Genomic DNA, 11,934 nt, shown 5'->3' with positions numbered 1-11,934 from the left:
TGAATGTGAATAAGAAACTAAATTATGGACACCGTATTTATTTTATAACTCTACTATTACAGTCGTTTATTGCTTCCACAGTGTATTTACTTTTGAAATACTTTTGATAGGAGCCGTCTACTCTAGGGTGAAGGTTGCTTTGTCGTTGGTGGACTGTTGTTGCATAACTTGTTGTAGATTCGGGGTTTCTGTGTTTCTTTCGCGTAGTTTCTTCAACGGTGTCTGTGGACTAATAGGCTATAATACTACAGTTTAACAACAGTAGAAGAAGTTAAGAGAGCGAAAGACAATTTTATCTAGTAGCTGCGAAAGTTGCCGACAGCAAAACGAGAAGTACTGAAGAATAAGGTAATCTTATTGGATTTGTTTACATATTTTACCAAGTTAAATTCTAAATAGGACTTATGTGCAACTTGCATAACAATATAGGCATCATAATCGGTGTTTGAGCTAATGATAAAATGTTATTATTGTACTTCATTTGATTCAGAATACAGTAAAGATTTATTTTTTTGCTAAGACACGAGACGTGGGTTGACGTTTCAAACCACCCATACAGTGGTGTAGGATTGAGTGTCAGGATTCAGTTGTTCCGGCCATCCATCACGGTGGACCCTCGTTTCTGAAAAAGTGACAAAAGAAATGTCTCAAGTGACACTAAACCACTCAAAATAAAATGAGTTCACCCAGTAGCTCCACTGCGCTGTTCCGAAGCTGGGTGACATCAAACTTGTTCTAACACTTTTTATTACTTCTGTGCCCTAGGCAGGATTCGAATCTGCGACCGTAGCAGCAGCGCGGTTTCGGAATGAAGCGCCTAGAACCACTCGGCCACAGCGGCCGGCGATATGTAAGACTACCGAATTATAAAGTTATAATTATCTATAACAACCATTTTTTTTACTGGAAAAAAACAATTTTGGAAATTAGTTCTGCCATAGTTCCACTTCAAATCATTGCAAATCTTCGGGAGAGACAAATCAGTAAGTCAACATATTTTCTGTTTTCACTTAATATCGTCATATAGAATAATGGTTCAATTACATAATTACAATACCAGACAGAAAAATGAAATCTATTACTCCACATTACGGTTGTCCTTAGTACAAGAAGTGCATAATTGTACCTCCAAAATTTTTGTCACTTACCCTATGACATGAAATGTCACATAGGCAGAAAACTTAAATTTGAAATCAAACTGAAAATGTTTCTTTACATAATATGAATGTGTAACGAGAATGTAAAATGACTTGTTCCACATCATAACAATTAATTTTACAAATGATCCATGGAACATGAAACTAAGTAACTCAGTCTCCAAAGAATTGAAACCATTGGAGGTAGCTAGACTGAAGCTAACAGACTTGCAGTGTCACTTAGATCTTTGGACCGATTTAGAAGGCTTGATGTTAATCCAGTCGCCTGGACCAGACCTAATATTACTACAGCCGACTGCAGCTCCCAAAACTGCCAATTCTTCCTGCACTGCTGTCAAATCAACATCTAGTTCCAAGATAAGCTGCCCTTTATCAATTACTGTGTATCAAAAGTGACAATCACTGCATTTCCAGAAGTGACACTCTTAGAATGAATACTGAACATAACATGGCATTACAATTTAAGGAAAACAAAAACAAAGCAATTTACATACACAGACATTTGCATACTTATGGGTATAGTATGACAAGGATGGAAAAGGAAGTTGGCTGCGGCCATATAGTAGGAACAATCCGAAATTTCCTGAATTATTTTTGAGAAACCATGGAAAACTCAAATGAGGATGGCTGTATGAAGACTGGAGCCTCCATCCTCCTATATTTCGTTGCAACCTCCGTTCAAAATCAATCATTAAAAATAATGTCTAACATGCTGAGCTGAAAATTCAAGGAAACTACGGGTAGCCTCTGTAGATCGTCGAATGCCGTTGAGGAGGACTTCCAATGTAGATCACGTATAGAGATCAGGGACAGAACAATCCCTCGAGAGGTCAAAAGATTAGGTTTTCATGCTCTCGCCGCTACCAGAAAATCACGAATGACATCATCAAATGTAAAGCACGACATAAAGTTATTATTTAGCGGGTTTCACTCTCGCATCCTGCAAAGCTCGCTCAGTCAGGTAAGCCTGTAGCATTGTAGCTTCAGCTGGGGCAGGTACTGGAGGTGCTGGAGGAGGAGGACATCACTTTGCAGAGCTGCAAAGAGAAGCGAGAAGGGTAGGTGGTTCCGAAACAGGATTCAGAATTTCTGAAACTGGAGTTGTAGGCTGTGTCTGGACATGCAGCTGAAGTTGTGATCGAGTGCTTAGGTCTACTGGAAGACCATCTTTATCACGTGTAGTGACAAGAGGTACAGTGGAGGTGGTGGGGCTACTGACACTCAAAGCAGGTTGTGGTGTGGAAGTAGTAGTGGTTGTGCGGTTAGATGGGAAATAGTAACAGTTTGTTGTGCTTTGCACAACAAGTCCACCACCTGTGGTTCCTTCCAGTCCAAGGGCCAGTCCAGTATTGTTTGACACCTTTTCACGCTCTGTCTGAGCACTGACTGCTGAAAGTGTTGGAGTGTGTGGTGTCGGAACAATATTTGGGTACTTAAGGAAAAAAAACACAATATAGATTTTATATTCTAAGATTGGTTGCAGCTATCCTCGCAAAGCACAGGCGTGTTGAGACGAAGAACTTCATTGTGTCACCAGTGTATCTTCTTAGCTCACATTCTTCCATAAGGTGACGGATGGATTGTCTTTGAGCTCGTCAGTCGCAGTTTTCCGAATGAGACTGCAATCGGAAAATGTGATGTACGTTTACAGACAGACCAATTATTACACTTTCAAAAAAATTGGCTGATTTATTCACGAGAAAGAGCTATACAAACTGAGCAAGTGAATAACGCGTTGGTCCACTTCTGCCTCCTATACGAACATTTATTCAGCTCGGATCTGATTGACAGAGCTGTTGGATGTCCTCCTAAGGGATACCCGCCCAAATGTAGTCCAATTGGATACTTGCTTAGATCGTCACCTTGCTGGCCAAGGTAGGATTTGACAAGCTCGAAGACAAGCAGTAGAAACTTTCGCAGGCAAGTGTTATCTTGCTGGAATGTAAGCCAAGGATGGCTTGTCAGGAAGGGCAACGAAACGGGGCATAGAATTCGTCGACGGAACACTGAGCTGTCGGGCGCCACGGATGACAACCAAGGGGGTCCTGCTCTGCAAAGAAAGGACACCCCATGCTATCACTTGTCTTTATTGGGCGGTATGGCGGATGACAGTCACGTACATGTTCAGACATGTCTTCACTAGTCATCGAAGCACAGTTGGAAGCGAGACTCATCACTGATGACATTCCAGACCGAACACGAGTCTGGAGACGCTCTAGACAGCGGTGGGATACCAACATGACTGTCGCCCGCCACACGAACCGACAACGAGGAGTGGTAGTTTGCGATGCTATTTGTTTTCATAACAGAAAGCCTTTGCTTGTCATCTGCAGCGCCCTTACAGCATAGAGGTACAACGGGGGTATTCTACGCCCTGTCCTGGATTTCAGCAATATAATGCACGCTCATACACTGCAAGAGTTTCTACTTCTAGCCCTCGTGCTTGCCAAGCCCTACCTTGACCAGCAACATCACTGGATATCTTCCTAATTCAGAACGTTTGGGGAATTATGGACAGAGCCCTGCCACCAGCTCGAGATTCTGACGCTCTAACACAACAATTGGAAAGTATTTTGCACGATGTTCCCTCATAAGGACATCCAACAACTCTATCAATAAATGCCAAGCTAAATATATGCTTGCATAATGGCTGGAGGTGAACCTATGCATTATTAGTGGTATGAAGCAGGCGCTGAGCTATTTTGTCTGTGTGGGTTGCATATATTCAGGGGCAAGCATATATTCAGGGGCAAACCTATTGCTCTGTTAATTGATTTATGGCCCCCTGGGGATAGATTTATAGCCCCGTGGGAATAATCGATCCTTCTGAGGAACCCCCCACCCCTCCCTCTCCTTCCCCATCCTCAGGAAAATCAACAACCCTTCCCCCACTCGCTGATACAAGCACACGTTTGGTATCAAATTAATTGATTAATCAATTAAATTTATCAGTTAATTACCCCCCTGCCCTCTGGGAAATACACCAGCCTTCCCTTCACCTTCTCACTGCCACTATCATCACCCCATTCTGGAAACTGGTGGAAAAAAGGTTCAGTCTGTGCCAGAGAGGCAGGATCTTACGCCACAAAATTGAAATCAATGTCATTGATATAGCAGAAGAAATATTGTTTATTATGGAATTCAGTTTTCAAAGGTTAGATCTCTTTATCTGGTGGGAAAAGCTCACATCCAGTAACTACGTTTTAGTTACGTAATTACACTGCCGCAGATTGGATGTATCTTGGAAAATTTATGTATTTGTGCTCACTTTGACGTGCAGGGAATTGACTGAGCTAGTGCATAATGCCGCCACCACTGCCCCCCCCCCCCCTCGCCCCTGCCTCATAAACCCATCCAGAAAGTATTGATGGGAAAAATCGCTCAGTCTGTGGTGACCTTTAGGTTTTGAAGAATCCCACGACAGGGAATTCAACTACATTGCAGAGGGCATAGTAATATATTGTTTCTTTATAAATTCAACTTGCATACCAATTGACAAGGCTTGTATCTGTTTACTCGGAGGGAGAAGCTCAATATTATGCGCTGTTTACTTAATTTTTGAAGATGCAGGTCTTGTAAAATACGTCGAAAAGAAGTAATTAAATACTTAACTACATCGCTTTTTTCCGATCGCGGAGGGAATACCGTCAAGGGATGGATGTCAGCATGAAACACACATAGCACGTGTCACAGATCGCACTAATCATATCTGGCAAAAGACCTCCCGAAAGCGTCGTCGCGCGCGTCGCACCGCACCACACGCGTCGGACCGCCGCAGCCCTTTGATATCTAAGCGCTGCAGTGGGAGGTTCCGGTTGCCTGTGGATGAATGCATGTTACTGACTGCTGCTTCCTTGATACCAGACTCACTACCCCTTCTGTTCCCAAACAAACACCTCTCACACCATCGCAGGGAAGCAGCTGCTCTATGTACGCGCCCTGTGGTGCAGATACTGACTGAATTAGTTCTCAATACCATCAGCAGAGTGCGCTGGGAGAAGCAGCCAAGCAGACTCCCCACCGATCCTCACTCCACTCCTCTCCTCCCCTCCCCCCCTTAGCCCTCTGGTTGTTTCTGGTCGGACAAAGCGTTTGGTGGAAGCAACACTTTGATATTGATATCTGGAAAATTCCTGTCGAAACACATGCTCTGTCTCTCTCTCGCTCTCTCTCCCTCCCCCTCTCTATCACCCAGCGAGCGTCTGTCACGTGGCCCCAGAAACCGCACTAACACCTCTTTTCTTCTGAACGACGTTGGAGATATCTGGTAAACTCCCAGCACACCCACCAAAATGCTGGGCTGTGGATGTCTTTGAAATGGTCCATTTGCACTATCACCATTCAGTCAAATTAATTGACTAATTGATTAAATTGATACCATCTGTGTGAGATAGTTTTTCATTAGTTGCTATTGATGAACACGAGAACTGACATATGTTCTTGTTGTGATCTTCAGTCCAAAGACTGGTTTGATGCAGCTCTCCTTGCTACTCCAATCTGTGCACACCTATTCATCTCCACGTAACTACCAGAACCTACATCCTTCTGAATATGCCTATTGTATTCATCTCTTGGTCTCCCTCTACAATTGTTACCCACGTCGCTTCCCTCCAGTACTAAATTGCTGAGCCCTTGATGCCTCAGAGTGTGTCCTACCAACTGATCCCTTTTTATAGTACAGTTGTGACACTAATTCCTCTTCCCCCCAATTCTACTCAGTACCTCCCCATTACTTGCATGATCCACCCATGTAATCCTTGCTACTCTTCTGCAGCACCACTTTTCAAAAGCTTCTATTCCCTTCTTGTCTAAACTGTTTATCGCCTATGTTACAGTTCCACACATGGCTACACTCCAAACAAATACTTTTAAAAAAGACTTCCTGGCACCTAAATCTATACTCGATGTTAACGAATTTATCTTCTTCAGGAAAGTTTTCCTTGCCATCCTTATATCATCTCTACTTCTACCATCATCTGTCATTTTGTTACACAAATAGTAAAACTTATCTATTACTTTAAGTGACTAATTTCCTAATCTAATTCGCTAAGCATCACTTGATTTAATTCGACTACATTCCATTATCCTCGTTTTGCTTTTGTTGGTGTTCATCTTACATTCTCCTTTCTAGAGGCTGTCCATTCTGTTCAACTGTTCTTCCAAGTTCTTTGCTGTTTCTGTAATCGGCGAACCTCAAAGTTTTTATTTCTTGCCCTGAACTTCAATTCCTACTCCATATTTTTCTTTTCTTTTCTTTACTGCTTGTTCAACATGACTTACATGATGGGAAATTCTGGGACTGTCTGGGATTCAGTTCCGCTACTGCCCAATTTCTAAACCCTACCTTTCCAGATTCTGGATTTTGCTTCCATCATATTTGTGGCTACTGGCACTGTTAGGTCGTTTGACGGCAAACCCATTACATTGGAGGTAGCTGAAATTGGTTGTGTGAATTTCAAATTTTGGCTGAATTGTGCTATGTCCTTAAACATTTTGCAGGAGACAGGACAAGGTTTGACAGAAGTGTAATCCAAATAACCACTGTTAGAAACAATAAACTGAACAATAGGTTATTTGATGTCTCTGCGGGAAGAGGTGCTGTATAAAACGATGTTTGTAACTTCAAATTTAGGCAGGAATTTATGCCGTCAACATTGTGTATATCCTGACCACTACACGTCTGCTAAGTGTATTTTTTAAAGCACTATTGAAACACCAAGTTGGTTCTCTTTGCTACATCAGGAAGAAGAACAGGAATGGTCTATCGTATCATGGGATAGTTAACAACAACAAACCCATCTTTATTTAATCAAATACCTCTACAGCTTTCCACTTTAAGACAGAGGCCACAGGGCTGTACTGGAAAGCACTGAACACCACAAACAGCAGCCGCCACCACATGGACAGGGGACTTTGGAACCACTTAAACCAGGATCCGTTCCGTAGTAGGAACCATGGTTAGATGTCAGAGATCATAGAGACTTCAATAGGCCTCTGTGCACAACCGCCGCACACCGGCCATGCTGGCAGCTGCACGAACAACATCTCCTGGCATCCACACACCAGCCGTACCAGACGCTAAGAGGTCGTAGAGACTGTCACTGTGACCGCCAAGCAGTAAACCGATCAATTTTCAAGGAAGAGAATAATCGTCCAGTGCAAACACTCGCTGTGTTGAGTCTTCTCAAATTACCGCGTGAAAATCGGAGAATACTCGCAACACATGCAATCGCAAAGGCTGCCCATCGCATACTCAGTATTAAATCACTATTCATTCGCCCTTAGGGCGATACAGTTGGCTACGTTCACCCTCGTATCACACCTGACTGGTTCAGGAGGGCAGCAGTGACTCGCGCCTTAAGCTGGAAATATTCCTTGTTTCCAGCCATCAGCTACCTCCGCCACATGCCCAGAAGCCAAGCAGAGTCTTCCTAGGAAAGCAGCCACATATTCATCAGTTTAACTACAGTTAAATATTACGACTACGACACTACCCGCCAGGGTAGCTGACACCGCTAATACGCTGCTTCTTGAGCTCGGGTAGGCGCGCCGGCCTCGGATAGAATCCTCCCAGCCGATTAACGACGAGGGCTAATATGCCGGCCAGCCTGGATGTTGTTTTTAGGCGGTTTTCCACATCCCGCTAGGTGTATACTGGGCTGGTCTCCACGTTCCTCCACAGTTACACGACTCGCAGATATTTGAAAACGTTCGCACTATTCCACGGCTTACACTAGACGCAGACAGCTGGGGTGCTCTCATTCCATCCCTGGGGATTTGGGGTGGCGGCAGGAAGGGCATCTGGCCACCCTCTGCTACTAACACTGCCAAATCAATAGTAACATAGCCGACCCCGCGTGACGTGGGACAAAGGCCCCCAAGAAAGAAAGAAATTACGATTGCAACACCAATCTGGTGACATTCAGCAACGAGCGAAGTGTCCGAAATAGCTCTCACCGATGACAGCGGCTCTGGAAACATCAATTTCACACATAAAAAAGCGTTCGAGAAAATTATAGAAGTCTACATTCACGCAGGCAAAGTGTCTCGATTCTCCTCAGTTATAGAGAATTGTTTTTCATTTAGATACTGTTCAATACCAATCATACCCACGTCACCCATCCAAACACACACGATCTCGGTAGATGGCCAGAAGTGATGTCATCAAGGCACCTTGCTGGTGTGAGTGTGGATACACATAATTTTCTCGGACGCCTTCATTATATGTGAAGTTGACATTTCCAGAGCCATAGTCGTCAGGGGGAGGTATTTCTGATACTTCGCTCATGGCTGAATGTCACCAGATTGGTCTGTAATCGTAATATTTAATTGTGATTAAACTGATGACTACGCAGCTGGTCTACTAGAGCGACTCTGCTTGGCCTCTGGTTCAAATGGTTCAAATGGCTCTGAGCACTATTGGACTCAACTGCTGAGGTCATTAGTCCCCTAGAACTTAGAACTAGTTAAACCTAACTAACCTAAGGACATCACAAACATCCATGCCCGAGGCAGGATTCGAACCTGCGACCGTAGCGGTCTTGCGGTTCCAGACTGCAGCACCTTTAACCGCACGGCCACTTTGGCCGGCTTGGCCTCTGGGTATCTGGCGGAGGTAGCTGGTGGCTGGAAAGAACGACTATTCCCAGCTTAAGGCGCAAACAACCACTGATCCTTCTGAACCAGTCAGGTGTGTTACGAGGGTGCAGGTGACCTAAGCGTATCGCCCTAAAGGCGAAAGAATAGCGATTTAATACTGAGTAGGTGATGGGCAGCCTTTCAGATTGCATGTGTTTCGAGTATTCTCCGATATTCACGCGGTAATTTGAGAAGACCCAATATAACGAGTGTTTGCACTGGACGATTATTCTCCCCCATGGAAAGTGATCGGTTGAGTGCTTGGCAGTCACAGTGACAGTCTGTAAGACCTCTTAGCGTCTGGTACGGCTGGTGTTTGGATGCTGGGAGATGTGGTTCGTGCAGCTGCCAGCATGGCCAGTGTGCGGCGGTTGTACACAGAGACCTATTGATGTCTCTATGATCTCTGACATCCAACCATGGCTCCTAGTATTGAATGGACCCTGGTTTAAGTGTATGTGGTTACAAAGTGCCCCGCTGTTTGTGGTGTTCAGTGCTTTTCAGTACAGCCTTGTGGCCTCTGTCTTAATGTGGAAAGCTGTAGTGGTGTTTGTTTGGATAAAAATGGATTTGTAGTTGTTACCATCCCATGACATGATATACCATTCCCCTCCTTCTTCTTCCTGGTGTAGCAAAAAGAACCCACTTGGGGGTTCAACAGTGCTTTAAAAAATACACTTAGTGTTGTGGATTGGCAAGACAGCCAACCCACTATGAGAGGAAGCCGAAAGGCACGCGTTTTAGCTCACGCAGGCTGGCGTGAGGTCTGGAACAGGTCAAGGAAATGAGACTAGCAGAAAAAAAGGACACAGCTGTGGAATACTTAACTTTAATCCATAAATGGTGAACATCGCTCTTGACGGTACATGTTTTACAGCATCAGTAGTAACTGGTAATGGCGCCTTGCTAGGTCGTAGCAAATGTCGTAGCTGAAGGCTATGCTAACTATCGTCTCGGCAAATGAGAGCGTAATTTGTCAGTGAACCACCGCTAGCAAAGTCGGCTGTACAACTCTGGCGAGTGCTAGGAAGTCTCTCTAGACCTCCCGTGTGGCGGCGCTCGGTCTGCAATCACTGATAGTGTCGACACGCGGGTCCGACGTATACTAACGGACCGCGGCCGATTTAAAGGCTACCACCTAGCAAGTGTGGTGTCTGGCAGTGACACCACACTTAGCACACCTGTAGGTGTTCAGGCAGTATACAGTGTTGACGGCACAAATTCCCGTCGAAATCTGAAATTACAACTATCATTTTACACAGCAGCGCTCCCAGGCTAGACGACAATCCTTGATTGATCAATTTATTGTTTGCATTAGTGGTATTTCGATTACACTCCTGTCAAATCCCTGAGCTACCTCCAGCAAACTATTTAGGGCCATAGCACAACTGAACTGAAATTTGAAATTCTCACTACCATTTTCAGCTACCTCCGACGTAATGCGTTTCCCACCAAACGACCTAACTGTACGAATATTCACCATTAGGACAAAAGGGGGAAAGTATGATTTTGAAACTGGGGTTTACTGGATTGAATCGCAGATAGCCCCTGAATTTCCTGGCATATTTGCCAGTCTTGATATTCACCAGTAGGAACCAACGAAAATCTGTCCTACACAAAGGGTATCAATTCAATTCATTAGTCAATGAATTTGACTGAGTGAGTATAGCGGAACTGGACTACTTCCAAGACATCCAAAGACCAGCATTTTGGGGTTAGGGTGGGAATTACCATGTATCTTCTACTTTATTCAGAGCAAAAGAGGCGTTCGGGAGGTCTCCAGTGCTACGAAACAGTTGCTCGCCGAGCAGGACTACGCACTGTCGAGAGAGAGAGGGGGAGAGAGAGAGTCAGAGCATGTGTCTCGAAAGCAATTTCCCTAGTGTCAATATTGAAGAGTTGCTGTCACAAAGTGCTTTGCGCGACAGGAATCGATCAAAGGGGTTTTGGGCGGGGTGGAGGGGATTGGAGGGATGACAGGTGGGGAGTTTGCTTCTCCCAGCGTCGTCTGCTGGTGGCATTGTGAACTAACTCAGTCAGTATCTGCACAACAGAGCGAGCACATAGAGCTTCTGCTTCCGCTACCCTGAAAGGGGAGGTGTGTGTTTGAGAACAAAAGAGGAAGTGGATCTGGTATCAAATTTCAAAACAAGCTGGCTTTGGTATTATGCATTCCTCTGCGGGCGACCGGCGCCTGCTAGTCCAGCACACGCCATTCAAAGGGTTTCTGGCAGTCCGGCGCGTGTTGTGTGGTGCGCCATGCGCGAAGACGCGGTTGTAAGGTTTTTTGCCAGATATATTTAGCGCTGTCTGTAACAGTGTAATTAATTACGTGTGGTGAGTGTTTTACGTTGACGTCGATTTCATGGTGGTATTCCTTGCGTAATCACAAAAACGTTATTTATTTACGTATTATTTACTTCTTTCCAATGTAATTTACAAGTCCTGTATCTTCCAAAATTAAATAAACAGCACGTAATCAAGAGATCTAAGGCCTGTGATTTGGTATGAAAATTCAGATTTATGAACAAACAATATATTATTACGGCTTCTGCACCGTAGTTAAATTCCTTTTCGTGGGATCGTTCCAGTCCACCAGCTCTGCACAGACTGGGCGACTTCTCCCGTCAATTTTTTTCTGGGAAGGATGATGACGAAGGGGTGGGGGGTGTGGGGGGACGGGAAAGCTGGATGCTGGGACATCCTCTGGTGGTGGCATTATGCACTAGGTCAGACGATTCCCTGCATGTCATGGTCAGCTCACACACGAAAATTTTCCGAAAAGACACCTCCAATCTGTAGCAGCATAACTACACGCCTGGAAATTGAAATAAGAACACCGTGAATTCATTGTCCCAGGAAGGGGAAACTTTATTGACACATTCCTGGGGTCAGATACATCACATGATCACACTGACAGAACCACAGGCACTTAGACACAGGCAACAGAGCATGCACAATGTCGGCACCAGTACAGTGTATATCCACCTTTCGCAGCAATGCAGGCTGCTATTCTCCCATGGAGACGATCGTAGAGATGCTGGATGTAGTCCTGTGGAACGGCTTGCCATGCCATTTCGACCTGGCGCCTCAGTTGGACCAGCGTTCGTGCTGGACGTGCAGACCGCGTGAGACGACG

Source organism: Schistocerca piceifrons, chromosome 3 (genome assembly GCF_021461385.2).
Source record: "Schistocerca piceifrons isolate TAMUIC-IGC-003096 chromosome 3, iqSchPice1.1, whole genome shotgun sequence".
NCBI lineage: Eukaryota > Metazoa > Arthropoda > Insecta > Orthoptera > Acrididae > Schistocerca > Schistocerca piceifrons.
This window is presented reverse-complemented; position numbering follows the sequence as displayed.